At 46.3% G+C, this 24,750-nt stretch overlaps 48 non-coding genes and 1 pseudogene across 48 annotated transcripts; all 49 read right to left on the reverse strand.

The window, feature by feature from the left end:
• LOC139700612 (5S ribosomal RNA) lies at window positions 1–93 on the reverse strand (annotated as a pseudogene; the record flags this gene model as incomplete).
• A 389-nt stretch (window positions 94–482) lies between these two features.
• LOC139700621 (5S ribosomal RNA) lies at window positions 483–601 on the reverse strand. The gene has a single exon (XR_011703791.1). It is a non-coding gene; the product is annotated as a 5S ribosomal RNA (ribosomal RNA).
• Window positions 602–990: 389 nt separating this feature from the next.
• On the reverse strand, window positions 991–1,109 carry LOC139700632 (5S ribosomal RNA). The gene has a single exon (XR_011703802.1). It is a non-coding gene; the product is annotated as a 5S ribosomal RNA (ribosomal RNA).
• Window positions 1,110–1,498: 389 nt separating this feature from the next.
• LOC139700644 (5S ribosomal RNA) lies at window positions 1,499–1,617 on the reverse strand. Its single transcript, XR_011703813.1, has one exon. It is a non-coding gene; the product is annotated as a 5S ribosomal RNA (ribosomal RNA).
• A 389-nt stretch (window positions 1,618–2,006) lies between these two features.
• On the reverse strand, window positions 2,007–2,125 carry LOC139700656 (5S ribosomal RNA). The gene has a single exon (XR_011703824.1). It is a non-coding gene; the product is annotated as a 5S ribosomal RNA (ribosomal RNA).
• Window positions 2,126–2,514: 389 nt separating this feature from the next.
• Window positions 2,515–2,633, reverse strand: LOC139700585 (5S ribosomal RNA). The gene has a single exon (XR_011703759.1). It is a non-coding gene; the product is annotated as a 5S ribosomal RNA (ribosomal RNA).
• A 389-nt stretch (window positions 2,634–3,022) lies between these two features.
• On the reverse strand, window positions 3,023–3,141 carry LOC139700596 (5S ribosomal RNA). The gene has a single exon (XR_011703770.1). It is a non-coding gene; the product is annotated as a 5S ribosomal RNA (ribosomal RNA).
• Window positions 3,142–3,530: 389 nt separating this feature from the next.
• LOC139700609 (5S ribosomal RNA) lies at window positions 3,531–3,649 on the reverse strand. Its single transcript, XR_011703781.1, has one exon. It is a non-coding gene; the product is annotated as a 5S ribosomal RNA (ribosomal RNA).
• A 389-nt stretch (window positions 3,650–4,038) lies between these two features.
• On the reverse strand, window positions 4,039–4,157 carry LOC139700613 (5S ribosomal RNA). The gene has a single exon (XR_011703784.1). It is a non-coding gene; the product is annotated as a 5S ribosomal RNA (ribosomal RNA).
• Window positions 4,158–4,546: 389 nt separating this feature from the next.
• Window positions 4,547–4,665, reverse strand: LOC139700610 (5S ribosomal RNA). The gene has a single exon (XR_011703782.1). It is a non-coding gene; the product is annotated as a 5S ribosomal RNA (ribosomal RNA).
• A 388-nt stretch (window positions 4,666–5,053) lies between these two features.
• On the reverse strand, window positions 5,054–5,172 carry LOC139700614 (5S ribosomal RNA). The gene has a single exon (XR_011703785.1). It is a non-coding gene; the product is annotated as a 5S ribosomal RNA (ribosomal RNA).
• A 389-nt stretch (window positions 5,173–5,561) lies between these two features.
• On the reverse strand, window positions 5,562–5,680 carry LOC139700611 (5S ribosomal RNA). The gene has a single exon (XR_011703783.1). It is a non-coding gene; the product is annotated as a 5S ribosomal RNA (ribosomal RNA).
• Window positions 5,681–6,069: 389 nt separating this feature from the next.
• LOC139700615 (5S ribosomal RNA) lies at window positions 6,070–6,188 on the reverse strand. Its single transcript, XR_011703786.1, has one exon. It is a non-coding gene; the product is annotated as a 5S ribosomal RNA (ribosomal RNA).
• A 389-nt stretch (window positions 6,189–6,577) lies between these two features.
• On the reverse strand, window positions 6,578–6,696 carry LOC139700616 (5S ribosomal RNA). Its single transcript, XR_011703787.1, has one exon. It is a non-coding gene; the product is annotated as a 5S ribosomal RNA (ribosomal RNA).
• A 389-nt stretch (window positions 6,697–7,085) lies between these two features.
• On the reverse strand, window positions 7,086–7,204 carry LOC139700617 (5S ribosomal RNA). The gene has a single exon (XR_011703788.1). It is a non-coding gene; the product is annotated as a 5S ribosomal RNA (ribosomal RNA).
• Window positions 7,205–7,593: 389 nt separating this feature from the next.
• LOC139700619 (5S ribosomal RNA) lies at window positions 7,594–7,712 on the reverse strand. Its single transcript, XR_011703789.1, has one exon. It is a non-coding gene; the product is annotated as a 5S ribosomal RNA (ribosomal RNA).
• A 389-nt stretch (window positions 7,713–8,101) lies between these two features.
• LOC139700620 (5S ribosomal RNA) lies at window positions 8,102–8,220 on the reverse strand. The gene has a single exon (XR_011703790.1). It is a non-coding gene; the product is annotated as a 5S ribosomal RNA (ribosomal RNA).
• Window positions 8,221–8,609: 389 nt separating this feature from the next.
• LOC139700622 (5S ribosomal RNA) lies at window positions 8,610–8,728 on the reverse strand. Its single transcript, XR_011703792.1, has one exon. It is a non-coding gene; the product is annotated as a 5S ribosomal RNA (ribosomal RNA).
• Window positions 8,729–9,117: 389 nt separating this feature from the next.
• Window positions 9,118–9,236, reverse strand: LOC139700623 (5S ribosomal RNA). Its single transcript, XR_011703793.1, has one exon. It is a non-coding gene; the product is annotated as a 5S ribosomal RNA (ribosomal RNA).
• Window positions 9,237–9,625: 389 nt separating this feature from the next.
• On the reverse strand, window positions 9,626–9,744 carry LOC139700624 (5S ribosomal RNA). Its single transcript, XR_011703794.1, has one exon. It is a non-coding gene; the product is annotated as a 5S ribosomal RNA (ribosomal RNA).
• Window positions 9,745–10,133: 389 nt separating this feature from the next.
• LOC139700625 (5S ribosomal RNA) lies at window positions 10,134–10,252 on the reverse strand. Its single transcript, XR_011703795.1, has one exon. It is a non-coding gene; the product is annotated as a 5S ribosomal RNA (ribosomal RNA).
• Window positions 10,253–10,641: 389 nt separating this feature from the next.
• LOC139700626 (5S ribosomal RNA) lies at window positions 10,642–10,760 on the reverse strand. The gene has a single exon (XR_011703796.1). It is a non-coding gene; the product is annotated as a 5S ribosomal RNA (ribosomal RNA).
• Window positions 10,761–11,149: 389 nt separating this feature from the next.
• On the reverse strand, window positions 11,150–11,268 carry LOC139700627 (5S ribosomal RNA). Its single transcript, XR_011703797.1, has one exon. It is a non-coding gene; the product is annotated as a 5S ribosomal RNA (ribosomal RNA).
• A 389-nt stretch (window positions 11,269–11,657) lies between these two features.
• Window positions 11,658–11,776, reverse strand: LOC139700628 (5S ribosomal RNA). Its single transcript, XR_011703798.1, has one exon. It is a non-coding gene; the product is annotated as a 5S ribosomal RNA (ribosomal RNA).
• A 389-nt stretch (window positions 11,777–12,165) lies between these two features.
• Window positions 12,166–12,284, reverse strand: LOC139700629 (5S ribosomal RNA). Its single transcript, XR_011703799.1, has one exon. It is a non-coding gene; the product is annotated as a 5S ribosomal RNA (ribosomal RNA).
• A 389-nt stretch (window positions 12,285–12,673) lies between these two features.
• LOC139700630 (5S ribosomal RNA) lies at window positions 12,674–12,792 on the reverse strand. Its single transcript, XR_011703800.1, has one exon. It is a non-coding gene; the product is annotated as a 5S ribosomal RNA (ribosomal RNA).
• A 389-nt stretch (window positions 12,793–13,181) lies between these two features.
• LOC139700631 (5S ribosomal RNA) lies at window positions 13,182–13,300 on the reverse strand. Its single transcript, XR_011703801.1, has one exon. It is a non-coding gene; the product is annotated as a 5S ribosomal RNA (ribosomal RNA).
• A 389-nt stretch (window positions 13,301–13,689) lies between these two features.
• LOC139700633 (5S ribosomal RNA) lies at window positions 13,690–13,808 on the reverse strand. Its single transcript, XR_011703803.1, has one exon. It is a non-coding gene; the product is annotated as a 5S ribosomal RNA (ribosomal RNA).
• A 389-nt stretch (window positions 13,809–14,197) lies between these two features.
• LOC139700635 (5S ribosomal RNA) lies at window positions 14,198–14,316 on the reverse strand. Its single transcript, XR_011703804.1, has one exon. It is a non-coding gene; the product is annotated as a 5S ribosomal RNA (ribosomal RNA).
• A 389-nt stretch (window positions 14,317–14,705) lies between these two features.
• On the reverse strand, window positions 14,706–14,824 carry LOC139700636 (5S ribosomal RNA). Its single transcript, XR_011703805.1, has one exon. It is a non-coding gene; the product is annotated as a 5S ribosomal RNA (ribosomal RNA).
• A 389-nt stretch (window positions 14,825–15,213) lies between these two features.
• LOC139700637 (5S ribosomal RNA) lies at window positions 15,214–15,332 on the reverse strand. Its single transcript, XR_011703806.1, has one exon. It is a non-coding gene; the product is annotated as a 5S ribosomal RNA (ribosomal RNA).
• A 389-nt stretch (window positions 15,333–15,721) lies between these two features.
• On the reverse strand, window positions 15,722–15,840 carry LOC139700638 (5S ribosomal RNA). Its single transcript, XR_011703807.1, has one exon. It is a non-coding gene; the product is annotated as a 5S ribosomal RNA (ribosomal RNA).
• Window positions 15,841–16,229: 389 nt separating this feature from the next.
• LOC139700639 (5S ribosomal RNA) lies at window positions 16,230–16,348 on the reverse strand. Its single transcript, XR_011703808.1, has one exon. It is a non-coding gene; the product is annotated as a 5S ribosomal RNA (ribosomal RNA).
• A 389-nt stretch (window positions 16,349–16,737) lies between these two features.
• Window positions 16,738–16,856, reverse strand: LOC139700640 (5S ribosomal RNA). Its single transcript, XR_011703809.1, has one exon. It is a non-coding gene; the product is annotated as a 5S ribosomal RNA (ribosomal RNA).
• A 389-nt stretch (window positions 16,857–17,245) lies between these two features.
• Window positions 17,246–17,364, reverse strand: LOC139700641 (5S ribosomal RNA). Its single transcript, XR_011703810.1, has one exon. It is a non-coding gene; the product is annotated as a 5S ribosomal RNA (ribosomal RNA).
• A 389-nt stretch (window positions 17,365–17,753) lies between these two features.
• On the reverse strand, window positions 17,754–17,872 carry LOC139700642 (5S ribosomal RNA). Its single transcript, XR_011703811.1, has one exon. It is a non-coding gene; the product is annotated as a 5S ribosomal RNA (ribosomal RNA).
• Window positions 17,873–18,261: 389 nt separating this feature from the next.
• Window positions 18,262–18,380, reverse strand: LOC139700643 (5S ribosomal RNA). Its single transcript, XR_011703812.1, has one exon. It is a non-coding gene; the product is annotated as a 5S ribosomal RNA (ribosomal RNA).
• Window positions 18,381–18,769: 389 nt separating this feature from the next.
• Window positions 18,770–18,888, reverse strand: LOC139700645 (5S ribosomal RNA). Its single transcript, XR_011703814.1, has one exon. It is a non-coding gene; the product is annotated as a 5S ribosomal RNA (ribosomal RNA).
• A 389-nt stretch (window positions 18,889–19,277) lies between these two features.
• Window positions 19,278–19,396, reverse strand: LOC139700646 (5S ribosomal RNA). Its single transcript, XR_011703815.1, has one exon. It is a non-coding gene; the product is annotated as a 5S ribosomal RNA (ribosomal RNA).
• A 389-nt stretch (window positions 19,397–19,785) lies between these two features.
• Window positions 19,786–19,904, reverse strand: LOC139700647 (5S ribosomal RNA). Its single transcript, XR_011703816.1, has one exon. It is a non-coding gene; the product is annotated as a 5S ribosomal RNA (ribosomal RNA).
• Window positions 19,905–20,293: 389 nt separating this feature from the next.
• Window positions 20,294–20,412, reverse strand: LOC139700648 (5S ribosomal RNA). Its single transcript, XR_011703817.1, has one exon. It is a non-coding gene; the product is annotated as a 5S ribosomal RNA (ribosomal RNA).
• A 389-nt stretch (window positions 20,413–20,801) lies between these two features.
• LOC139700649 (5S ribosomal RNA) lies at window positions 20,802–20,920 on the reverse strand. Its single transcript, XR_011703818.1, has one exon. It is a non-coding gene; the product is annotated as a 5S ribosomal RNA (ribosomal RNA).
• A 389-nt stretch (window positions 20,921–21,309) lies between these two features.
• On the reverse strand, window positions 21,310–21,428 carry LOC139700651 (5S ribosomal RNA). Its single transcript, XR_011703819.1, has one exon. It is a non-coding gene; the product is annotated as a 5S ribosomal RNA (ribosomal RNA).
• Window positions 21,429–21,817: 389 nt separating this feature from the next.
• LOC139700652 (5S ribosomal RNA) lies at window positions 21,818–21,936 on the reverse strand. Its single transcript, XR_011703820.1, has one exon. It is a non-coding gene; the product is annotated as a 5S ribosomal RNA (ribosomal RNA).
• Window positions 21,937–22,325: 389 nt separating this feature from the next.
• Window positions 22,326–22,444, reverse strand: LOC139700653 (5S ribosomal RNA). The gene has a single exon (XR_011703821.1). It is a non-coding gene; the product is annotated as a 5S ribosomal RNA (ribosomal RNA).
• A 389-nt stretch (window positions 22,445–22,833) lies between these two features.
• On the reverse strand, window positions 22,834–22,952 carry LOC139700654 (5S ribosomal RNA). The gene has a single exon (XR_011703822.1). It is a non-coding gene; the product is annotated as a 5S ribosomal RNA (ribosomal RNA).
• Window positions 22,953–23,341: 389 nt separating this feature from the next.
• LOC139700655 (5S ribosomal RNA) lies at window positions 23,342–23,460 on the reverse strand. Its single transcript, XR_011703823.1, has one exon. It is a non-coding gene; the product is annotated as a 5S ribosomal RNA (ribosomal RNA).
• Window positions 23,461–23,849: 389 nt separating this feature from the next.
• LOC139700657 (5S ribosomal RNA) lies at window positions 23,850–23,968 on the reverse strand. Its single transcript, XR_011703825.1, has one exon. It is a non-coding gene; the product is annotated as a 5S ribosomal RNA (ribosomal RNA).
• Window positions 23,969–24,357: 389 nt separating this feature from the next.
• Window positions 24,358–24,476, reverse strand: LOC139700658 (5S ribosomal RNA). Its single transcript, XR_011703826.1, has one exon. It is a non-coding gene; the product is annotated as a 5S ribosomal RNA (ribosomal RNA).
• Between the last annotated feature and the right edge of the window lie 274 nt (window positions 24,477–24,750).

Here is a 24,750-nt window from a genome sequence, read left to right on the forward strand (position 1 = left end):
CGGTCACCCATCCAAGTACTATCCGGGCCCGATGCTGCTTAACTTCGGTGATCGGACGAGAACCGGTGTATTCAGCGTGGTATGGCCGTTGGCAATTTCCACCACTCTCGAGTCAACTATTTTAGCAATATCAAGCCCGCAAACACTTGCAACGACGCGACACGACGTCTATTTTCTTGCCCACGGCTTGCATACATCGGGCCGTCCACGACCATACTATATGATGGCGGGAGACGGAGGTAATTTGCCATCTCAAAACGAACTTTGGATAAATGTGGAAGAGATACGGGTTACTACAGCACCAATGCATTGCCCCAAGAGAGCTGGTCGCATCTAGATGAAATGGAATGGTGTCAAAAGGGAACGTACCAATTCAAAATCACGCATGCAATGTCTGGCATTGCAAAATAAATTATTTGAAAAAAATTAAAAACATCAGAGAATGCCTCAAAATACGTTCGTTTCGGAAAAAAAATATTGAAAGCCAACGGCACCCGGTGTTCCCAGGCGGTCACCCATCCAAGTACTATCCGGGCCCGATGCTGCTTAACTTCGGTGATCGGACGAGAACCGGTGTATTCAGCGTGGTATGGCCGTTGGCAATTTCCACCACTCTCGAGTCAACTATTTTAGCAATATCAAGCCCGCAAACACTTGCAACGACGCGACACGACGTCTATTTTCTTGCCCACGGCTTGCATACATCGGGCCGTCCACGACCATACTATATGATGGCGGGAGACGGAGGTAATTTGCCATCTCAAAACGAACTTTGGATAAATGTGGAAGAGATACGGGTTACTACAGCACCAATGCATTGCCCCAAGAGAGCTGGTCGCATCTAGATGAAATGGAATGGTGTCAAAAGGGAACGTACCAATTCAAAATCACGCATGCAATGTCTGGCATTGCAAAATAAATTATTTGAAAAAAATTAAAAACATCAGAGAATGCCTCAAAATACGTTCGTTTCGGAAAAAAAATATTGAAAGCCAACGGCACCCGGTGTTCCCAGGCGGTCACCCATCCAAGTACTATCCGGGCCCGATGCTGCTTAACTTCGGTGATCGGACGAGAACCGGTGTATTCAGCGTGGTATGGCCGTTGGCAATTTCCACCACTCTCGAGTCAACTATTTTAGCAATATCAAGCCCGCAAACACTTGCAACGACGCGACACGACGTCTATTTTCTTGCCCACGGCTTGCATACATCGGGCCGTCCACGACCATACTATATGATGGCGGGAGACGGAGGTAATTTGCCATCTCAAAACGAACTTTGGATAAATGTGGAAGAGATACGGGTTACTACAGCACCAATGCATTGCCCCAAGAGAGCTGGTCGCATCTAGATGAAATGGAATGGTGTCAAAAGGGAACGTACCAATTCAAAATCACGCATGCAATGTCTGGCATTGCAAAATAAATTATTTGAAAAAAATTAAAAACATCAGAGAATGCCTCAAAATACGTTCGTTTCGGAAAAAAAATATTGAAAGCCAACGGCACCCGGTGTTCCCAGGCGGTCACCCATCCAAGTACTATCCGGGCCCGATGCTGCTTAACTTCGGTGATCGGACGAGAACCGGTGTATTCAGCGTGGTATGGCCGTTGGCAATTTCCACCACTCTCGAGTCAACTATTTTAGCAATATCAAGCCCGCAAACACTTGCAACGACGCGACACGACGTCTATTTTCTTGCCCACGGCTTGCATACATCGGGCCGTCCACGACCATACTATATGATGGCGGGAGACGGAGGTAATTTGCCATCTCAAAACGAACTTTGGATAAATGTGGAAGAGATACGGGTTACTACAGCACCAATGCATTGCCCCAAGAGAGCTGGTCGCATCTAGATGAAATGGAATGGTGTCAAAAGGGAACGTACCAATTCAAAATCACGCATGCAATGTCTGGCATTGCAAAATAAATTATTTGAAAAAAATTAAAAACATCAGAGAATGCCTCAAAATACGTTCGTTTCGGAAAAAAAATATTGAAAGCCAACGGCACCCGGTGTTCCCAGGCGGTCACCCATCCAAGTACTATCCGGGCCCGATGCTGCTTAACTTCGGTGATCGGACGAGAACCGGTGTATTCAGCGTGGTATGGCCGTTGGCAATTTCCACCACTCTCGAGTCAACTATTTTAGCAATATCAAGCCCGCAAACACTTGCAACGACGCGACACGACGTCTATTTTCTTGCCCACGGCTTGCATACATCGGGCCGTCCACGACCATACTATATGATGGCGGGAGACGGAGGTAATTTGCCATCTCAAAACGAACTTTGGATAAATGTGGAAGAGATACGGGTTACTACAGCACCAATGCATTGCCCCAAGAGAGCTGGTCGCATCTAGATGAAATGGAATGGTGTCAAAAGGGAACGTACCAATTCAAAATCACGCATGCAATGTCTGGCATTGCAAAATAAATTATTTGAAAAAAATTAAAAACATCAGAGAATGCCTCAAAATACGTTCGTTTCGGAAAAAAAATATTGAAAGCCAACGGCACCCGGTGTTCCCAGGCGGTCACCCATCCAAGTACTATCCGGGCCCGATGCTGCTTAACTTCGGTGATCGGACGAGAACCGGTGTATTCAGCGTGGTATGGCCGTTGGCAATTTCCACCACTCTCGAGTCAACTATTTTAGCAATATCAAGCCCGCAAACACTTGCAACGACGCGACACGACGTCTATTTTCTTGCCCACGGCTTGCATACATCGGGCCGTCCACGACCATACTATATGATGGCGGGAGACGGAGGTAATTTGCCATCTCAAAACGAACTTTGGATAAATGTGGAAGAGATACGGGTTACTACAGCACCAATGCATTGCCCCAAGAGAGCTGGTCGCATCTAGATGAAATGGAATGGTGTCAAAAGGGAACGTACCAATTCAAAATCACGCATGCAATGTCTGGCATTGCAAAATAAATTATTTGAAAAAAATTAAAAACATCAGAGAATGCCTCAAAATACGTTCGTTTCGGAAAAAAAATATTGAAAGCCAACGGCACCCGGTGTTCCCAGGCGGTCACCCATCCAAGTACTATCCGGGCCCGATGCTGCTTAACTTCGGTGATCGGACGAGAACCGGTGTATTCAGCGTGGTATGGCCGTTGGCAATTTCCACCACTCTCGAGTCAACTATTTTAGCAATATCAAGCCCGCAAACACTTGCAACGACGCGACACGACGTCTATTTTCTTGCCCACGGCTTGCATACATCGGGCCGTCCACGACCATACTATATGATGGCGGGAGACGGAGGTAATTTGCCATCTCAAAACGAACTTTGGATAAATGTGGAAGAGATACGGGTTACTACAGCACCAATGCATTGCCCCAAGAGAGCTGGTCGCATCTAGATGAAATGGAATGGTGTCAAAAGGGAACGTACCAATTCAAAATCACGCATGCAATGTCTGGCATTGCAAAATAAATTATTTGAAAAAAATTAAAAACATCAGAGAATGCCTCAAAATACGTTCGTTTCGGAAAAAAAATATTGAAAGCCAACGGCACCCGGTGTTCCCAGGCGGTCACCCATCCAAGTACTATCCGGGCCCGATGCTGCTTAACTTCGGTGATCGGACGAGAACCGGTGTATTCAGCGTGGTATGGCCGTTGGCAATTTCCACCACTCTCGAGTCAACTATTTTAGCAATATCAAGCCCGCAAACACTTGCAACGACGCGACACGACGTCTATTTTCTTGCCCACGGCTTGCATACATCGGGCCGTCCACGACCATACTATATGATGGCGGGAGACGGAGGTAATTTGCCATCTCAAAACGAACTTTGGATAAATGTGGAAGAGATACGGGTTACTACAGCACCAATGCATTGCCCCAAGAGAGCTGGTCGCATCTAGATGAAATGGAATGGTGTCAAAAGGGAACGTACCAATTCAAAATCACGCATGCAATGTCTGGCATTGCAAAATAAATTATTTGAAAAAAATTAAAAACATCAGAGAATGCCTCAAAATACGTTCGTTTCGGAAAAAAAATATTGAAAGCCAACGGCACCCGGTGTTCCCAGGCGGTCACCCATCCAAGTACTATCCGGGCCCGATGCTGCTTAACTTCGGTGATCGGACGAGAACCGGTGTATTCAGCGTGGTATGGCCGTTGGCAATTTCCACCACTCTCGAGTCAACTATTTTAGCAATATCAAGCCCGCAAACACTTGCAACGACGCGACACGACGTCTATTTTCTTGCCCACGGCTTGCATACATCGGGCCGTCCACGACCATACTATATGATGGCGGGAGACGGAGGTAATTTGCCATCTCAAAACGAACTTTGGATAAATGTGGAAGAGATACGGGTTACTACAGCACCAATGCATTGCCCCAAGAGAGCTGGTCGCATCTAGATGAAATGGAATGGTGTCAAAAGGGAACGTACCAATTCAAAATCACGCATGCAATGTCTGGCATTGCAAAATAAATTATTTGAAAAAAATTAAAAACATCAGAGAATGCCTCAAAATACGTTCGTTTCGGAAAAAAAATATTGAAAGCCAACGGCACCCGGCGTTCCCAGGCGGTCACCCATCCAAGTACTATCCGGGCCCGATGCTGCTTAACTTCGGTGATCGGACGAGAACCGGTGTATTCAGCGTGGTATGGCCGTTGGCAATTTCCACCCCACTCTCGAGTCAACTATTTTAGCAATATCAAGCCCGCAAACACTTGCAACGACGCGACACGTCTATTTTCTTGCCCACGGCTTGCATACATCGGGCCGTCCACGACCATACTATATGATGGCGGGAGACGGAGGTAATTTGCCATCTCAAAACGAACTTTGGATAAATGTGGAAGAGATACGGGTTACTACAGCACCAATGCATTGCCCCAAGAGAGCTGGTCGCATCTAGATGAAATGGAATGGTGTCAAAAGGGAACGTACCAATTCAAAATCACGCATGCAATGTCTGGCATTGCAAAATAAATTATTTGAAAAAAATTAAAAACATCAGAGAATGCCTCAAAATACGTTCGTTTCGGAAAAAAAATATTGAAAGCCAACGGCACCCGGTGTTCCCAGGCGGTCACCCATCCAAGTACTATCCGGGCCCGATGCTGCTTAACTTCGGTGATCGGACGAGAACCGGTGTATTCAGCGTGGTATGGCCGTTGGCAATTTCCACCACTCTCGAGTCAACTATTTTAGCAATATCAAGCCCGCAAACACTTGCAACGACGCGACACGACGTCTATTTTCTTGCCCACGGCTTGCATACATCGGGCCGTCCACGACCATACTATATGATGGCGGGAGACGGAGGTAATTTGCCATCTCAAAACGAACTTTGGATAAATGTGGAAGAGATACGGGTTACTACAGCACCAATGCATTGCCCCAAGAGAGCTGGTCGCATCTAGATGAAATGGAATGGTGTCAAAAGGGAACGTACCAATTCAAAATCACGCATGCAATGTCTGGCATTGCAAAATAAATTATTTGAAAAAAATTAAAAACATCAGAGAATGCCTCAAAATACGTTCGTTTCGGAAAAAAAATATTGAAAGCCAACGGCACCCGGCGTTCCCAGGCGGTCACCCATCCAAGTACTATCCGGGCCCGATGCTGCTTAACTTCGGTGATCGGACGAGAACCGGTGTATTCAGCGTGGTATGGCCGTTGGCAATTTCCACCACTCTCGAGTCAACTATTTTAGCAATATCAAGCCCGCAAACACTTGCAACGACGCGACACGACGTCTATTTTCTTGCCCACGGCTTGCATACATCGGGCCGTCCACGACCATACTATATGATGGCGGGAGACGGAGGTAATTTGCCATCTCAAAACGAACTTTGGATAAATGTGGAAGAGATACGGGTTACTACAGCACCAATGCATTGCCCCAAGAGAGCTGGTCGCATCTAGATGAAATGGAATGGTGTCAAAAGGGAACGTACCAATTCAAAATCACGCATGCAATGTCTGGCATTGCAAAATAAATTATTTGAAAAAAATTAAAAACATCAGAGAATGCCTCAAAATACGTTCGTTTCGGAAAAAAAATATTGAAAGCCAACGGCACCCGGTGTTCCCAGGCGGTCACCCATCCAAGTACTATCCGGGCCCGATGCTGCTTAACTTCGGTGATCGGACGAGAACCGGTGTATTCAGCGTGGTATGGCCGTTGGCAATTTCCACCACTCTCGAGTCAACTATTTTAGCAATATCAAGCCCGCAAACCCTTGCAACGACGCGACACGACGTCTATTTTCTTGCCCACGGCTTGCATACATCGGGCCGTCCACGACCATACTATATGATGGCGGGAGACGGAGGTAATTTGCCATCTCAAAACGAACTTTGGATAAATGTGGAAGAGATACGGGTTACTACAGCACCAATGCATTGCCCCAAGAGAGCTGGTCGCATCTAGATGAAATGGAATGGTGTCAAAAGGGAACGTACCAATTCAAAATCACGCATGCAATGTCTGGCATTGCAAAATAAATTATTTGAAAAAAATTAAAAACATCAGAGAATGCCTCAAAATACGTTCGTTTCGGAAAAAAAATATTGAAAGCCAACGGCACCCGGTGTTCCCAGGCGGTCACCCATCCAAGTACTATCCGGGCCCGATGCTGCTTAACTTCGGTGATCGGACGAGAACCGGTGTATTCAGCGTGGTATGGCCGTTGGCAATTTCCACCACTCTCGAGTCAACTATTTTAGCAATATCAAGCCCGCAAACACTTGCAACGACGCGACACGACGTCTATTTTCTTGCCCACGGCTTGCATACATCGGGCCGTCCACGACCATACTATATGATGGCGGGAGACGGAGGTAATTTGCCATCTCAAAACGAACTTTGGATAAATGTGGAAGAGATACGGGTTACTACAGCACCAATGCATTGCCCCAAGAGAGCTGGTCGCATCTAGATGAAATGGAATGGTGTCAAAAGGGAACGTACCAATTCAAAATCACGCATGCAATGTCTGGCATTGCAAAATAAATTATTTGAAAAAAATTAAAAACATCAGAGAATGCCTCAAAATACGTTCGTTTCGGAAAAAAAATATTGAAAGCCAACGGCACCCGGTGTTCCCAGGCGGTCACCCATCCAAGTACTATCCGGGCCCGATGCTGCTTAACTTCGGTGATCGGACGAGAACCGGTGTATTCAGCGTGGTATGGCCGTTGGCAATTTCCACCACTCTCGAGTCAACTATTTTAGCAATATCAAGCCCGCAAACACTTGCAACGACGCGACACGACGTCTATTTTCTTGCCCACGGCTTGCATACATCGGGCCGTCCACGACCATACTATATGATGGCGGGAGACGGAGGTAATTTGCCATCTCAAAACGAACTTTGGATAAATGTGGAAGAGATACGGGTTACTACAGCACCAATGCATTGCCCCAAGAGAGCTGGTCGCATCTAGATGAAATGGAATGGTGTCAAAAGGGAACGTACCAATTCAAAATCACGCATGCAATGTCTGGCATTGCAAAATAAATTATTTGAAAAAAATTAAAAACATCAGAGAATGCCTCAAAATACGTTCGTTTCGGAAAAAAAATATTGAAAGCCAACGGCACCCGGTGTTCCCAGGCGGTCACCCATCCAAGTACTATCCGGGCCCGATGCTGCTTAACTTCGGTGATCGGACGAGAACCGGTGTATTCAGCGTGGTATGGCCGTTGGCAATTTCCACCACTCTCGAGTCAACTATTTTAGCAATATCAAGCCCGCAAACACTTGCAACGACGCGACACGACGTCTATTTTCTTGCCCACGGCTTGCATACATCGGGCCGTCCACGACCATACTATATGATGGCGGGAGACGGAGGTAATTTGCCATCTCAAAACGAACTTTGGATAAATGTGGAAGAGATACGGGTTACTACAGCACCAATGCATTGCCCCAAGAGAGCTGGTCGCATCTAGATGAAATGGAATGGTGTCAAAAGGGAACGTACCAATTCAAAATCACGCATGCAATGTCTGGCATTGCAAAATAAATTATTTGAAAAAAATTAAAAACATCAGAGAATGCCTCAAAATACGTTCGTTTCGGAAAAAAAATATTGAAAGCCAACGGCACCCGGTGTTCCCAGGCGGTCACCCATCCAAGTACTATCCGGGCCCGATGCTGCTTAACTTCGGTGATCGGACGAGAACCGGTGTATTCAGCGTGGTATGGCCGTTGGCAATTTCCACCACTCTCGAGTCAACTATTTTAGCAATATCAAGCCCGCAAACACTTGCAACGACGCGACACGACGTCTATTTTCTTGCCCACGGCTTGCATACATCGGGCCGTCCACGACCATACTATATGATGGCGGGAGACGGAGGTAATTTGCCATCTCAAAACGAACTTTGGATAAATGTGGAAGAGATACGGGTTACTACAGCACCAATGCATTGCCCCAAGAGAGCTGGTCGCATCTAGATGAAATGGAATGGTGTCAAAAGGGAACGTACCAATTCAAAATCACGCATGCAATGTCTGGCATTGCAAAATAAATTATTTGAAAAAAATTAAAAACATCAGAGAATGCCTCAAAATACGTTCGTTTCGGAAAAAAAATATTGAAAGCCAACGGCACCCGGTGTTCCCAGGCGGTCACCCATCCAAGTACTATCCGGGCCCGATGCTGCTTAACTTCGGTGATCGGACGAGAACCGGTGTATTCAGCGTGGTATGGCCGTTGGCAATTTCCACCACTCTCGAGTCAACTATTTTAGCAATATCAAGCCCGCAAACACTTGCAACGACGCGACACGACGTCTATTTTCTTGCCCACGGCTTGCATACATCGGGCCGTCCACGACCATACTATATGATGGCGGGAGACGGAGGTAATTTGCCATCTCAAAACGAACTTTGGATAAATGTGGAAGAGATACGGGTTACTACAGCACCAATGCATTGCCCCAAGAGAGCTGGTCGCATCTAGATGAAATGGAATGGTGTCAAAAGGGAACGTACCAATTCAAAATCACGCATGCAATGTCTGGCATTGCAAAATAAATTATTTGAAAAAAATTAAAAACATCAGAGAATGCCTCAAAATACGTTCGTTTCGGAAAAAAAATATTGAAAGCCAACGGCACCCGGTGTTCCCAGGCGGTCACCCATCCAAGTACTATCCGGGCCCGATGCTGCTTAACTTCGGTGATCGGACGAGAACCGGTGTATTCAGCGTGGTATGGCCGTTGGCAATTTCCACCACTCTCGAGTCAACTATTTTAGCAATATCAAGCCCGCAAACACTTGCAACGACGCGACACGACGTCTATTTTCTTGCCCACGGCTTGCATACATCGGGCCGTCCACGACCATACTATATGATGGCGGGAGACGGAGGTAATTTGCCATCTCAAAACGAACTTTGGATAAATGTGGAAGAGATACGGGTTACTACAGCACCAATGCATTGCCCCAAGAGAGCTGGTCGCATCTAGATGAAATGGAATGGTGTCAAAAGGGAACGTACCAATTCAAAATCACGCATGCAATGTCTGGCATTGCAAAATAAATTATTTGAAAAAAATTAAAAACATCAGAGAATGCCTCAAAATACGTTCGTTTCGGAAAAAAAATATTGAAAGCCAACGGCACCCGGTGTTCCCAGGCGGTCACCCATCCAAGTACTATCCGGGCCCGATGCTGCTTAACTTCGGTGATCGGACGAGAACCGGTGTATTCAGCGTGGTATGGCCGTTGGCAATTTCCACCACTCTCGAGTCAACTATTTTAGCAATATCAAGCCCGCAAACACTTGCAACGACGCGACACGACGTCTATTTTCTTGCCCACGGCTTGCATACATCGGGCCGTCCACGACCATACTATATGATGGCGGGAGACGGAGGTAATTTGCCATCTCAAAACGAACTTTGGATAAATGTGGAAGAGATACGGGTTACTACAGCACCAATGCATTGCCCCAAGAGAGCTGGTCGCATCTAGATGAAATGGAATGGTGTCAAAAGGGAACGTACCAATTCAAAATCACGCATGCAATGTCTGGCATTGCAAAATAAATTATTTGAAAAAAATTAAAAACATCAGAGAATGCCTCAAAATACGTTCGTTTCGGAAAAAAAATATTGAAAGCCAACGGCACCCGGTGTTCCCAGGCGGTCACCCATCCAAGTACTATCCGGGCCCGATGCTGCTTAACTTCGGTGATCGGACGAGAACCGGTGTATTCAGCGTGGTATGGCCGTTGGCAATTTCCACCACTCTCGAGTCAACTATTTTAGCAATATCAAGCCCGCAAACCCTTGCAACGACGCGACACGACGTCTATTTTCTTGCCCACGGCTTGCATACATCGGGCCGTCCACGACCATACTATATGATGGCGGGAGACGGAGGTAATTTGCCATCTCAAAACGAACTTTGGATAAATGTGGAAGAGATACGGGTTACTACAGCACCAATGCATTGCCCCAAGAGAGCTGGTCGCATCTAGATGAAATGGAATGGTGTCAAAAGGGAACGTACCAATTCAAAATCACGCATGCAATGTCTGGCATTGCAAAATAAATTATTTGAAAAAAATTAAAAACATCAGAGAATGCCTCAAAATACGTTCGTTTCGGAAAAAAAATATTGAAAGCCAACGGCACCCGGTGTTCCCAGGCGGTCACCCATCCAAGTACTATCCGGGCCCGATGCTGCTTAACTTCGGTGATCGGACGAGAACCGGTGTATTCAGCGTGGTATGGCCGTTGGCAATTTCCACCACTCTCGAGTCAACTATTTTAGCAATATCAAGCCCGCAAACACTTGCAACGACGCGACACGACGTCTATTTTCTTGCCCACGGCTTGCATACATCGGGCCGTCCACGACCATACTATATGATGGCGGGAGACGGAGGTAATTTGCCATCTCAAAACGAACTTTGGATAAATGTGGAAGAGATACGGGTTACTACAGCACCAATGCATTGCCCCAAGAGAGCTGGTCGCATCTAGATGAAATGGAATGGTGTCAAAAGGGAACGTACCAATTCAAAATCACGCATGCAATGTCTGGCATTGCAAAATAAATTATTTGAAAAAAATTAAAAACATCAGAGAATGCCTCAAAATACGTTCGTTTCGGAAAAAAAATATTGAAAGCCAACGGCACCCGGTGTTCCCAGGCGGTCACCCATCCAAGTACTATCCGGGCCCGATGCTGCTTAACTTCGGTGATCGGACGAGAACCGGTGTATTCAGCGTGGTATGGCCGTTGGCAATTTCCACCACTCTCGAGTCAACTATTTTAGCAATATCAAGCCCGCAAACACTTGCAACGACGCGACACGACGTCTATTTTCTTGCCCACGGCTTGCATACATCGGGCCGTCCACGACCATACTATATGATGGCGGGAGACGGAGGTAATTTGCCATCTCAAAACGAACTTTGGATAAATGTGGAAGAGATACGGGTTACTACAGCACCAATGCATTGCCCCAAGAGAGCTGGTCGCATCTAGATGAAATGGAATGGTGTCAAAAGGGAACGTACCAATTCAAAATCACGCATGCAATGTCTGGCATTGCAAAATAAATTATTTGAAAAAAATTAAAAACATCAGAGAATGCCTCAAAATACGTTCGTTTCGGAAAAAAAATATTGAAAGCCAACGGCACCCGGTGTTCCCAGGCGGTCACCCATCCAAGTACTATCCGGGCCCGATGCTGCTTAACTTCGGTGATCGGACGAGAACCGGTGTATTCAGCGTGGTATGGCCGTTGGCAATTTCCACCACTCTCGAGTCAACTATTTTAGCAATATCAAGCCCGCAAACACTTGCAACGACGCGACACGACGTCTATTTTCTTGCCCACGGCTTGCATACATCGGGCCGTCCACGACCATACTATATGATGGCGGGAGACGGAGGTAATTTGCCATCTCAAAACGAACTTTGGATAAATGTGGAAGAGATACGGGTTACTACAGCACCAATGCATTGCCCCAAGAGAGCTGGTCGCATCTAGATGAAATGGAATGGTGTCAAAAGGGAACGTACCAATTCAAAATCACGCATGCAATGTCTGGCATTGCAAAATAAATTATTTGAAAAAAATTAAAAACATCAGAGAATGCCTCAAAATACGTTCGTTTCGGAAAAAAAATATTGAAAGCCAACGGCACCCGGTGTTCCCAGGCGGTCACCCATCCAAGTACTATCCGGGCCCGATGCTGCTTAACTTCGGTGATCGGACGAGAACCGGTGTATTCAGCGTGGTATGGCCGTTGGCAATTTCCACCACTCTCGAGTCAACTATTTTAGCAATATCAAGCCCGCAAACACTTGCAACGACGCGACACGACGTCTATTTTCTTGCCCACGGCTTGCATACATCGGGCCGTCCACGACCATACTATATGATGGCGGGAGACGGAGGTAATTTGCCATCTCAAAACGAACTTTGGATAAATGTGGAAGAGATACGGGTTACTACAGCACCAATGCATTGCCCCAAGAGAGCTGGTCGCATCTAGATGAAATGGAATGGTGTCAAAAGGGAACGTACCAATTCAAAATCACGCATGCAATGTCTGGCATTGCAAAATAAATTATTTGAAAAAAATTAAAAACATCAGAGAATGCCTCAAAATACGTTCGTTTCGGAAAAAAAATATTGAAAGCCAACGGCACCCGGTGTTCCCAGGCGGTCACCCATCCAAGTACTATCCGGGCCCGATGCTGCTTAACTTCGGTGATCGGACGAGAACCGGTGTATTCAGCGTGGTATGGCCGTTGGCAATTTCCACCACTCTCGAGTCAACTATTTTAGCAATATCAAGCCCGCAAACACTTGCAACGACGCGACACGACGTCTATTTTCTTGCCCACGGCTTGCATACATCGGGCCGTCCACGACCATACTATATGATGGCGGGAGACGGAGGTAATTTGCCATCTCAAAACGAACTTTGGATAAATGTGGAAGAGATACGGGTTACTACAGCACCAATGCATTGCCCCAAGAGAGCTGGTCGCATCTAGATGAAATGGAATGGTGTCAAAAGGGAACGTACCAATTCAAAATCACGCATGCAATGTCTGGCATTGCAAAATAAATTATTTGAAAAAAATTAAAAACATCAGAGAATGCCTCAAAATACGTTCGTTTCGGAAAAAAAATATTGAAAGCCAACGGCACCCGGTGTTCCCAGGCGGTCACCCATCCAAGTACTATCCGGGCCCGATGCTGCTTAACTTCGGTGATCGGACGAGAACCGGTGTATTCAGCGTGGTATGGCCGTTGGCAATTTCCACCACTCTCGAGTCAACTATTTTAGCAATATCAAGCCCGCAAACACTTGCAACGACGCGACACGACGTCTATTTTCTTGCCCACGGCTTGCATACATCGGGCCGTCCACGACCATACTATATGATGGCGGGAGACGGAGGTAATTTGCCATCTCAAAACGAACTTTGGATAAATGTGGAAGAGATACGGGTTACTACAGCACCAATGCATTGCCCCAAGAGAGCTGGTCGCATCTAGATGAAATGGAATGGTGTCAAAAGGGAACGTACCAATTCAAAATCACGCATGCAATGTCTGGCATTGCAAAATAAATTATTTGAAAAAAATTAAAAACATCAGAGAATGCCTCAAAATACGTTCGTTTCGGAAAAAAAATATTGAAAGCCAACGGCACCCGGTGTTCCCAGGCGGTCACCCATCCAAGTACTATCCGGGCCCGATGCTGCTTAACTTCGGTGATCGGACGAGAACCGGTGTATTCAGCGTGGTATGGCCGTTGGCAATTTCCACCACTCTCGAGTCAACTATTTTAGCAATATCAAGCCCGCAAACCCTTGCAACGACGCGACACGACGTCTATTTTCTTGCCCACGGCTTGCATACATCGGGCCGTCCACGACCATACTATATGATGGCGGGAGACGGAGGTAATTTGCCATCTCAAAACGAACTTTGGATAAATGTGGAAGAGATACGGGTTACTACAGCACCAATGCATTGCCCCAAGAGAGCTGGTCGCATCTAGATGAAATGGAATGGTGTCAAAAGGGAACGTACCAATTCAAAATCACGCATGCAATGTCTGGCATTGCAAAATAAATTATTTGAAAAAAATTAAAAACATCAGAGAATGCCTCAAAATACGTTCGTTTCGGAAAAAAAATATTGAAAGCCAACGGCACCCGGTGTTCCCAGGCGGTCACCCATCCAAGTACTATCCGGGCCCGATGCTGCTTAACTTCGGTGATCGGACGAGAACCGGTGTATTCAGCGTGGTATGGCCGTTGGCAATTTCCACCACTCTCGAGTCAACTATTTTAGCAATATCAAGCCCGCAAACACTTGCAACGACGCGACACGACGTCTATTTTCTTGCCCACGGCTTGCATACATCGGGCCGTCCACGACCATACTATATGATGGCGGGAGACGGAGGTAATTTGCCATCTCAAAACGAACTTTGGATAAATGTGGAAGAGATACGGGTTACTACAGCACCAATGCATTGCCCCAAGAGAGCTGGTCGCATCTAGATGAAATGGAATGGTGTCAAAAGGGAACGTACCAATTCAAAATCACGCATGCAATGTCTGGCATTGCAAAATAAATTATTTGAAAAAAATTAAAAACATCAGAGAATGCCTCAAAATACGTTCGTTTCGGAAAAAAAATATTGAAAGCCAACGGCACCCGGTGTTCCCAGGCGGTCACCCATCCAAGTACTATCCGGGCCCGATGCTGCTTAACTTCGGTGATCGGACGAGAACCGGTGTATTCAGCGTGGTATGGCCGTTGGCAATTTCCACCACTCTCGAGTCAACTATTTTAGCAATATCAAGCCCGCAAACACTTGCAACGACGCGACACGACGTCTATTTTCTTGCCCACGGCTTGCATACATCGGGCCGTCCACGACCATACTATATGATGGCGGGAGACGGAGGTAATTTGCCATCTCAAAACGAACTTTGGATAAATGTGGAAGAGATACGGGTTACTACAGCACCAATGCATTGCCCCAAGAGAGCTGGTCGCATCTAGATGAAATGGAATGGTGTCAAAAGGGAACGTACCAATTCAAAATCACGCATGCAATGTCTGGCATTGCAAAATAAATTATTTGAAAAAAATTAAAAACATCAGAGAATGCCTCAAAATACGTTCGTTTCGGAAAAAAAATATTGAAAGCCAACGGCACCCGGTGTTCCCAGGCGGTCACCCATCCAAGTACTATCCGGGCCCGATGCTGCTTAACTTCGGTGATCGGACGAGAACCGGTGTATTCAGCGTGGTATGGCCGTTGGCAATTTCCACCACTCTCGAGTCAACTATTTTAGCAATATCAAGCCCGCAAACACTTGCAACGACGCGACACGACGTCTATTTTCTTGCCCACGGCTTGCATACATCGGGCCGTCCACGACCATACTATATGATGGCGGGAGACGGAGGTAATTTGCCATCTCAAAACGAACTTTGGATAAATGTGGAAGAGATACGGGTTACTACAGCACCAATGCATTGCCCCAAGAGAGCTGGTCGCATCTAGATGAAATGGAATGGTGTCAAAAGGGAACGTACCAATTCAAAATCACGCATGCAATGTCTGGCATTGCAAAATAAATTATTTGAAAAAAATTAAAAACATCAGAGAATGCCTCAAAATACGTTCGTTTCGGAAAAAAAATATTGAAAGCCAACGGCACCCGGTGTTCCCAGGCGGTCACCCATCCAAGTACTATCCGGGCCCGATGCTGCTTAACTTCGGTGATCGGACGAGAACCGGTGTATTCAGCGTGGTATGGCCGTTGGCAATTTCCACCACTCTCGAGTCAACTATTTTAGCAATATCAAGCCCGCAAACACTTGCAACGACGCGACACGACGTCTATTTTCTTGCCCACGGCTTGCATACATCGGGCCGTCCACGACCATACTATATGATGGCGGGAGACGGAGGTAATTTGCCATCTCAAAACGAACTTTGGATAAATGTGGAAGAGATACGGGTTACTACAGCACCAATGCATTGCCCCAAGAGAGCTGGTCGCATCTAGATGAAATGGAATGGTGTCAAAAGGGAACGTACCAATTCAAAATCACGCATGCAATGTCTGGCATTGCAAAATAAATTATTTGAAAAAAATTAAAAACATCAGAGAATGCCTCAAAATACGTTCGTTTCGGAAAAAAAATATTGAAAGCCAACGGCACCCGGTGTTCCCAGGCGGTCACCCATCCAAGTACTATCCGGGCCCGATGCTGCTTAACTTCGGTGATCGGACGAGAACCGGTGTATTCAGCGTGGTATGGCCGTTGGCAATTTCCACCACTCTCGAGTCAACTATTTTAGCAATATCAAGCCCGCAAACACTTGCAACGACGCGACACGACGTCTATTTTCTTGCCCACGGCTTGCATACATCGGGCCGTCCACGACCATACTATATGATGGCGGGAGACGGAGGTAATTTGCCATCTCAAAACGAACTTTGGATAAATGTGGAAGAGATACGGGTTACTACAGCACCAATGCATTGCCCCAAGAGAGCTGGTCGCATCTAGATGAAATGGAATGGTGTCAAAAGGGAACGTACCAATTCAAAATCACGCATGCAATGTCTGGCATTGCAAAATAAATTATTTGAAAAAAATTAAAAACATCAGAGAATGCCTCAAAATACGTTCGTTTCGGAAAAAAAATATTGAAAGCCAACGGCACCCGGTGTTCCCAGGCGGTCACCCATCCAAGTACTATCCGGGCCCGATGCTGCTTAACTTCGGTGATCGGACGAGAACCGGTGTATTCAGCGTGGTATGGCCGTTGGCAATTTCCACCACTCTCGAGTCAACTATTTTAGCAATATCAAGCCCGCAAACACTTGCAACGACGCGACACGACGTCTATTTTCTTGCCCACGGCTTGCATACATCGGGCCGTCCACGACCATACTATATGATGGCGGGAGACGGAGGTAATTTGCCATCTCAAAACGAACTTTGGATAAATGTGGAAGAGATACGGGTTACTACAGCACCAATGCATTGCCCCAAGAGAGCTGGTCGCATCTAGATGAAATGGAATGGTGTCAAAAGGGAACGTACCAATTCAAAATCACGCATGCAATGTCTGGCATTGCAAAATAAATTATTTGAAAAAAATTAAAAACATCAGAGAATGCCTCAAAATACGTTCGTTTCGGAAAAAAAATATTGAAAGCCAACGGCACCCGGTGTTCCCAGGCGGTCACCCATCCAAGTACTATCCGGGCCCGATGCTGCTTAACTTCGGTGATCGGACGAGAACCGGTGTATTCAGCGTGGTATGGCCGTTGGCAATTTCCACCACTCTCGAGTCAACTATTTTAGCAATATCAAGCCCGCAAACCCTTGCAACGACGCGACACGACGTCTATTTTCTTGCCCACGGCTTGCATACATCGGGCCGTCCACGACCATACTATATGATGGCGGGAGACGGAGGTAATTTGCCATCTCAAAACGAACTTTGGATAAATGTGGAAGAGATACGGGTTACTACAGCACCAATGCATTGCCCCAAGAGAGCTGGTCGCATCTAGATGAAATGGAATGGTGTCAAAAGGGAACGTACCAATTCAAAATCACGCATGCAATGTCTGGCATTGCAAAATAAATTATTTGAAAAAAATTAAAAACATCAGAGAATGCCTCAAAATACGTTCGTTTCGGAAAAAAAATATTGAAAGCCAACGGCACCCGGTGTTCCCAGGCGGTCACCCATCCAAGTACTATCCGGGCCCGATGCTGCTTAACTTCGGTGATCGGACGAGAACCGGTGTATTCAGCGTGGTATGGCCGTTGGCAATTTCCACCACTCTCGAGTCAACTATTTTAGCAATATCAAGCCCGCAAACACTTGCAACGACGCGACACGACGTCTATTTTCTTGCCCACGGCTTGCATACATCGGGCCGTCCACGACCATACTATATGATGGCGGGAGACGGAGGTAATTTGCCATCTCAAAACGAACTTTGGATAAATGTGGAAGAGATACGGGTTACTACAGCACCAATGCATTGCCCCAAGAGAGCTGGTCGCATCTAGATGAAATGGAATGGTGTCAAAAGGGAACGTACCAATTCAAAATCACGCATGCAATGTCTGGCATTGCAAAATAAATTATTTGAAAAAAATTAAAAACATCAGAGAATGCCTCAAAATACGTTCGTTTCGGAAAAAAAATATTGAAAGCCAACGGCACCCGGTGTTCCCAGGCGGTCACCCATCCAAGTACTATCCGGGCCCGATGCTGCTTAACTTCGGTGATCGGACGAGAACCGGTGTATTCAGCGTGGTATGGCCGTTGGCAATTTCCACCACTCTCGAGTCAACTATTTTAGCAATATCAAGCCCGCAAACACTTGCAACGACGCGACACGACGTCTATTTTCTTGCCCACGGCTTGCATACATCGGGCCGTCCACGACCATACTATATGATGGCGGGAGACGGAGGTAATTTGCCATCTCAAAACGAACTTTGGATAAATGTGGAAGAGATACGGGTTACTACAGCACCAATGCATTGCCCCAAGAGAGCTGGTCGCATCTAGATGAAATGGAATGGTGTCAAAAGGGAACGTACCAATTCAAAATCACGCATGCAATGTCTGGCATTGCAAAATAAATTATTTGAAAAAAATTAAAAACATCAGAGAATGCCTCAAAATACGTTCGTTTCGGAAAAAAAATATTGAAAGCCAACGGCACCCGGTGTTCCCAGGCGGTCACCCATCCAAGTACTATCCGGGCCCGATGCTGCTTAACTTCGGTGATCGGACGAGAACCGGTGTATTCAGCGTGGTATGGCCGTTGGCAATTTCCACCACTCTCGAGTCAACTATTTTAGCAATATCAAGCCCGCAAACACTTGCAACGACGCGACACGACGTCTATTTTCTTGCCCACGGCTTGCATACATCGGGCCGTCCACGACCATACTATATGATGGCGGGAGACGGAGGTAATTTGCCATCTCAAAACGAACTTTGGATAAATGTGGAAGAGATACGGGTTACTACAGCACCAATGCATTGCCCCAAGAGAGCTGGTCACATCTAGATGAAATGGAATGGTGTCAAAAGGGAACGTACCAATTCAAAATCACGCATGCAATGTCTGGCATTGCAAAATAAATTATTTGAAAAAAATTAAAAACATCAGAGAATGCCTCAAAATACGTTCGTTTCGGAAAAAAAATATTGAAAGCCAACGGCACCCGGTGTTCCCAGGCGGTCACCCATCCAAGTACTATCCGGGCCCGATGCTGCTTAACTTCGGTGATCGGACGAGAACCGGTGTATTCAGCGTGGTATGGCCGTTGGCAATTTCCACCACTCTCGAGTCAACTATTTTAGCAATATCAAGCCCGCAAACCCTTGCAACGACGCGACACGACGTCTATTTTCTTGCCCACGGCTTGCATACATCGGGCCGTCCACGACCATACTATATGATGGCGGGAGACGGAGGTAATTTGCCATCTCAAAACGAACTTTGGATAAATGTGGAAGAGATACGGGTTACTACAGCACCAATGCATTGCCCCAAGAGAGCTGGTCGCATCTAGATGAAATGGAATGGTGTCAAAAGGGAACGTACCAATTCAAAATCACGCATGCAATGTCTGGCATTGCAAAATAAATTATTTGAAAAAAATTAAAAACATCAGAGAATGCCTCAAAATACGTTCGTTTCGGAAAAAAAATATTGAAAGCCAACGGCACCCGGTGTTCCCAGGCGGTCACCCATCCAAGTACTATCCGGGCCCGATGCTGCTTAACTTCGGTGATCGGACGAGAACCGGTGTATTCAGCGTGGTATGGCCGTTGGCAATTTCCACCACTCTCGAGTCAACTATTTTAGCAATATCAAGCCCGCAAACACTTGCAACGACGCGACACGACGTCTATTTTCTTGCCCACGGCTTGCATACATCGGGCCGTCCACGACCATACTATATGATGGCGGGAGACGGAGGTAATTTGCCATCTCAAAACGAACTTTGGATAAATGTGGAAGAGATACGGGTTACTACAGCACCAATGCATTGCCCCAAGAGAGCTGGTCGCATCTAGATGAAATGGAATGGTGTCAAAAGGGAACGTACCAATTCAAAATCACGCATGCAATGTCTGGCATTGCAAAATAAATTATTTGAAAAAAATTAAAAACATCAGAGAATGCCTCAAAATACGTTCGTTTCGGAAAAAAAATATTGAAAGCCAACGGCACCCGGTGTTCCCAGGCGGTCACCCATCCAAGTACTATCCGGGCCCGATGCTGCTTAACTTCGGTGATCGGACGAGAACCGGTGTATTCAGCGTGGTATGGCCGTTGGCAATTTCCACCACTCTCGAGTCAACTATTTTAGCAATATCAAGCCCGCAAACACTTGCAACGACGCGACACGACGTCTATTTTCTTGCCCACGGCTTGCATACATCGGGCCGTCCACGACCATACTATATGATGGCGGGAGACGGAGGTAATTTGCCATCTCAAAACGAACTTTGGATAAATGTGGAAGAGATACGGGTTACTACAGCACCAATGCATTGCCCCAAGAGAGCTGGTCGCATCTAGATGAAATGGAATGGTGTCAAAAGGGAACGTACCAATTCAAAATCACGCATGCAATGTCTGGCATTGCAAAATAAATTATTTGAAAAAAATTAAAAACATCAGAGAATGCCTCAAAATACGTTCGTTTCGGAAAAAAAATATTGAAAGCCAACGGCACCCGGTGTTCCCAGGCGGTCACCCATCCAAGTACTATCCGGGCCCGATGCTGCTTAACTTCGGTGATCGGACGAGAACCGGTGTATTCAGCGTGGTATGGCCGTTGGCAATTTCCACCACTCTCGAGTCAACTATTTTAGCAATATCAAGCCCGCAAACACTTGCAACGACGCGACACGACGTCTATTTTCTTGCCCACGGCTTGCATACATCGGGCCGTCCACGACCATACTATATGATGGCGGGAGACGGAGGTAATTTGCCATCTCAAAACGAACTTTGGATAAATGTGGAAGAGATACGGGTTACTACAGCACCAATGCATTGCCCCAAGAGAGCTGGTCGCATCTAGATGAAATGGAATGGTGTCAAAAGGGAACGTACCAATTCAAAATCACGCATGCAATGTCTGGCATTGCAAAATAAATTATTTGAAAAAAATTAAAAACATCAGAGAATGCCTCAAAATACGTTCGTTTCGGAAAAAAAATATTGAAAGCCAACGGCACCCGGTGTTCCCAGGCGGTCACCCATCCAAGTACTATCCGGGCCCGATGCTGCTTAACTTCGGTGATCGGACGAGAACCGGTGTATTCAGCGTGGTATGGCCGTTGGCAATTTCCACCACTCTCGAGTCAACTATTTTAGCAATATCAAGCCCGCAAACACTTGCAACGACGCGACACGACGTCTATTTTCTTGCCCACGGCTTGCATACATCGGGCCGTCCACGACCATACTATATGATGGCGGGAGACGGAGGTAATTTGCCATCTCAAAACGAACTTTGGATAAATGTGGAAGAGATACGGGTTACTACAGCACCAATGCATTGCCCCAAGAGAGCTGGTCGCATCTAGATGAAATGGAATGGTGTCAAAAGGGAACGTACCAATTCAAAATCACGCATGCAATGTCTGGCATTGCAAAATAAATTATTTGAAAAAAATTAAAAACATCAGAGAATGCCTCAAAATACGTTCGTTTCGGAAAAAAAATATTGAAAGCCAACGGCACCCGGTGTTCCCAGGCGGTCACCCATCCAAGTACTATCCGGGCCCGATGCTGCTTAACTTCGGTGATCGGACGAGAACCGGTGTATTCAGCGTGGTATGGCCGTTGGCAATTTCCACCACTCTCGAGTCAACTATTTTAGCAATATCAAGCCCGCAAACACTTGCAACGACGCGACACGACGTCTATTTTCTTGCCCACGGCTTGCATACATCGGGCCGTCCACGACCATACTATATGATGGCGGGAGACGGAGGTAATTTGCCATCTCAAAACGAACTTTGGATAAATGTGGAAGAGATACGGGTTACTACAGCACCAATGCATTGCCCCAAGAGAGCTGGTCGCATCTAGATGAAATGGAATGGTGTCAAAAGGGAACGTACCAATTCAAAATCACGCATGCAATGTCTGGCATTGCAAAATAAATTATTTGAAAAAAATTAAAAACATCAGAGAATGCCTCAAAATACGTTCGTTTCGGAAAAAAAATATTGAAAGCCAACGGCACCCGGTGTTCCCAGGCGGTCACCCATCCAAGTACTATCCGGGCCCGATGCTGCTTAACTTCGGTGATCGGACGAGAACCGGTGTATTCAGCGTGGTATGGCCGTTGGCAATTTCCACCACTCTCGAGTCAACTATTTTAGCAATATCAAGCCCGCAAACCCTTGCAACGACGCGACACGACGTCTATTTTCTTGCCCACGGCTTGCATACATCGGGCCGTCCACGACCATACTATATGATGGCGGGAGACGGAGGTAATTTGCCATCTCAAAACGAACTTTGGATAAATGTGGAAGAGATACGGGTTACTACAGCACCAATGCATTGCCCCAAGAGAGCTGGTCGCATCTAGATGAAATGGAATGGTGTCAAAAGGGAACGTACCAATTCAAAATCACGCATGCAATGTCTGGCATTGCAAAATAAATTATTTGAAAAAAATTAAAAACATCAGAGAATGCCTCAAAATACGTTCGTTTCGGAAAAAAAATATTGAAAGCCAACGGCACCCGGTGTTCCCAGGCGGTCACCCATCCAAGTACTATCCGGGCCCGATGCTGCTTAACTTCGGTGATCGGACGAGAACCGGTGTATTCAGCGTGGTATGGCCGTTGGCAATTTCCACCACTCTCGAGTCAACTATTTTAGCAATATCAAGCCCGCAAACACTTGCAACGACGCGACACGACGTCTATTTTCTTGCCCACGGCTTGCATACATCGGGCCGTCCACGACCATACTATATGATGGCGGGAGACGGAGGTAATTTGCCATCTCAAAACGAACTTTGGATAAATGTGGAAGAGATACGGGTTACTACAGCACCAATGCATTGCCCCAAGAGAGCTGGTCGCATCTAGATGAAATGGAATGGTGTCAAAAGGGAACGTACCAATTCAAAATCACGCATGCAATGTCTGGCATTGCAAAATAAATTATTTGAAAAAAATTAAAAACATCAGAGAATGCCTCAAAATACGTTCGTTTCGGAAAAAAAATATTGAAAGCCAACGGCACCCGGTGTTCCCAGGCGGTCACCCATCCAAGTACTATCCGGGCCCGATGCTGCTTAACTTCGGTGATCGGACGAGAACCGGTGTATTCAGCGTGGTATGGCCGTTGGCAATTTCCACCACTCTCGAGTCAACTATTTTAGCAATATCAAGCCCGCAAACACTTGCAACGACGCGACACGACGTCTATTTTCTTGCCCACGGCTTGCATACATCGGGCCGTCCACGACCATACTATATGATGGCGGGAGACGGAGGTAATTTGCCATCTCAAAACGAACTTTGGATAAATGTGGAAGAGATACGGGTTACTACAGCACCAATGCATTGCCCCAAGAGAGCTGGTCGCATCTAGATGAAATGGAATGGTGTCAAAAGGGAACGTACCAATTCAAAATCACGCATGCAATGTCTGGCATTGCAAAATAAATTATTTGAAAAAAATTAAAAACATCAGAGAATGCCTCAAAATACGTTCGTTTCGGAAAAAAAATATTGAAAGCCAACGGCACCCGGTGTTCCCAGGCGGTCACCCATCCAAGTACTATCCGGGCCCGATGCTGCTTAACTTCGGTGATCGGACGAGAACCGGTGTATTCAGCGTGGTATGGCCGTTGGCAATTTCCACCACTCTCGAGTCAACTATTTTAGCAATATCAAGCCCGCAAACACTTGCAACGACGCGACACGACGTCTATTTTCTTGCCCACGGCTTGCATACATCGGGCCGTCCACGACCATACTATATGATGGCGGGAGACGGAGGTAATTTGCCATCTCAAAACGAACTTTGGATAAATGTGGAAGAGATACGGGTTACTACAGCACCAATGCATTGCCCCAAGAGAGCTGGTCGCATCTAGATGAAATGGAATGGTGTCAAAAGGGAACGTACCAATTCAAAATCACGCATGCAATGTCTGGCATTGCAAAATAAATTATTTGAAAAAAATTAAAAACATCAGAGAATGCCTCAAAATACGTTCGTTTCGGAAAAAAAATATTGAAAGCCAACGGCACCCGGTGTTCCCAGGCGGTCACCCATCCAAGTACTATCCGGGCCCGATGCTGCTTAACTTCGGTGATCGGACGAGAACCGGTGTATTCAGCGTGGTATGGCCGTTGGCAATTTCCACCACTCTCGAGTCAACTATTTTAGCAATATCAAGCCCGCAAACACTTGCAACGACGCGACACGACGTCTATTTTCTTGCCCACGGCTTGCATACATCGGGCCGTCCACGACCATACTATATGATGGCGGGAGACGGAGGTAATTTGCCATCTCAAAACGAACTTTGGATAAATGTGGAAGAGATACGGGTTACTACAGCACCAATGCATTGCCCCAAGAGAGCTGGTCGCATCTAGATGAAATGGAATGGTGTCAAAAGGGAACGT

The sequence above is a fragment of the Hetaerina americana genome, unplaced genomic scaffold (assembly GCF_022747635.1).
Source record: "Hetaerina americana unplaced genomic scaffold, ioHetAmer1.1.p SCAF_1058, whole genome shotgun sequence".
NCBI lineage: Eukaryota > Metazoa > Arthropoda > Insecta > Odonata > Calopterygidae > Hetaerina > Hetaerina americana.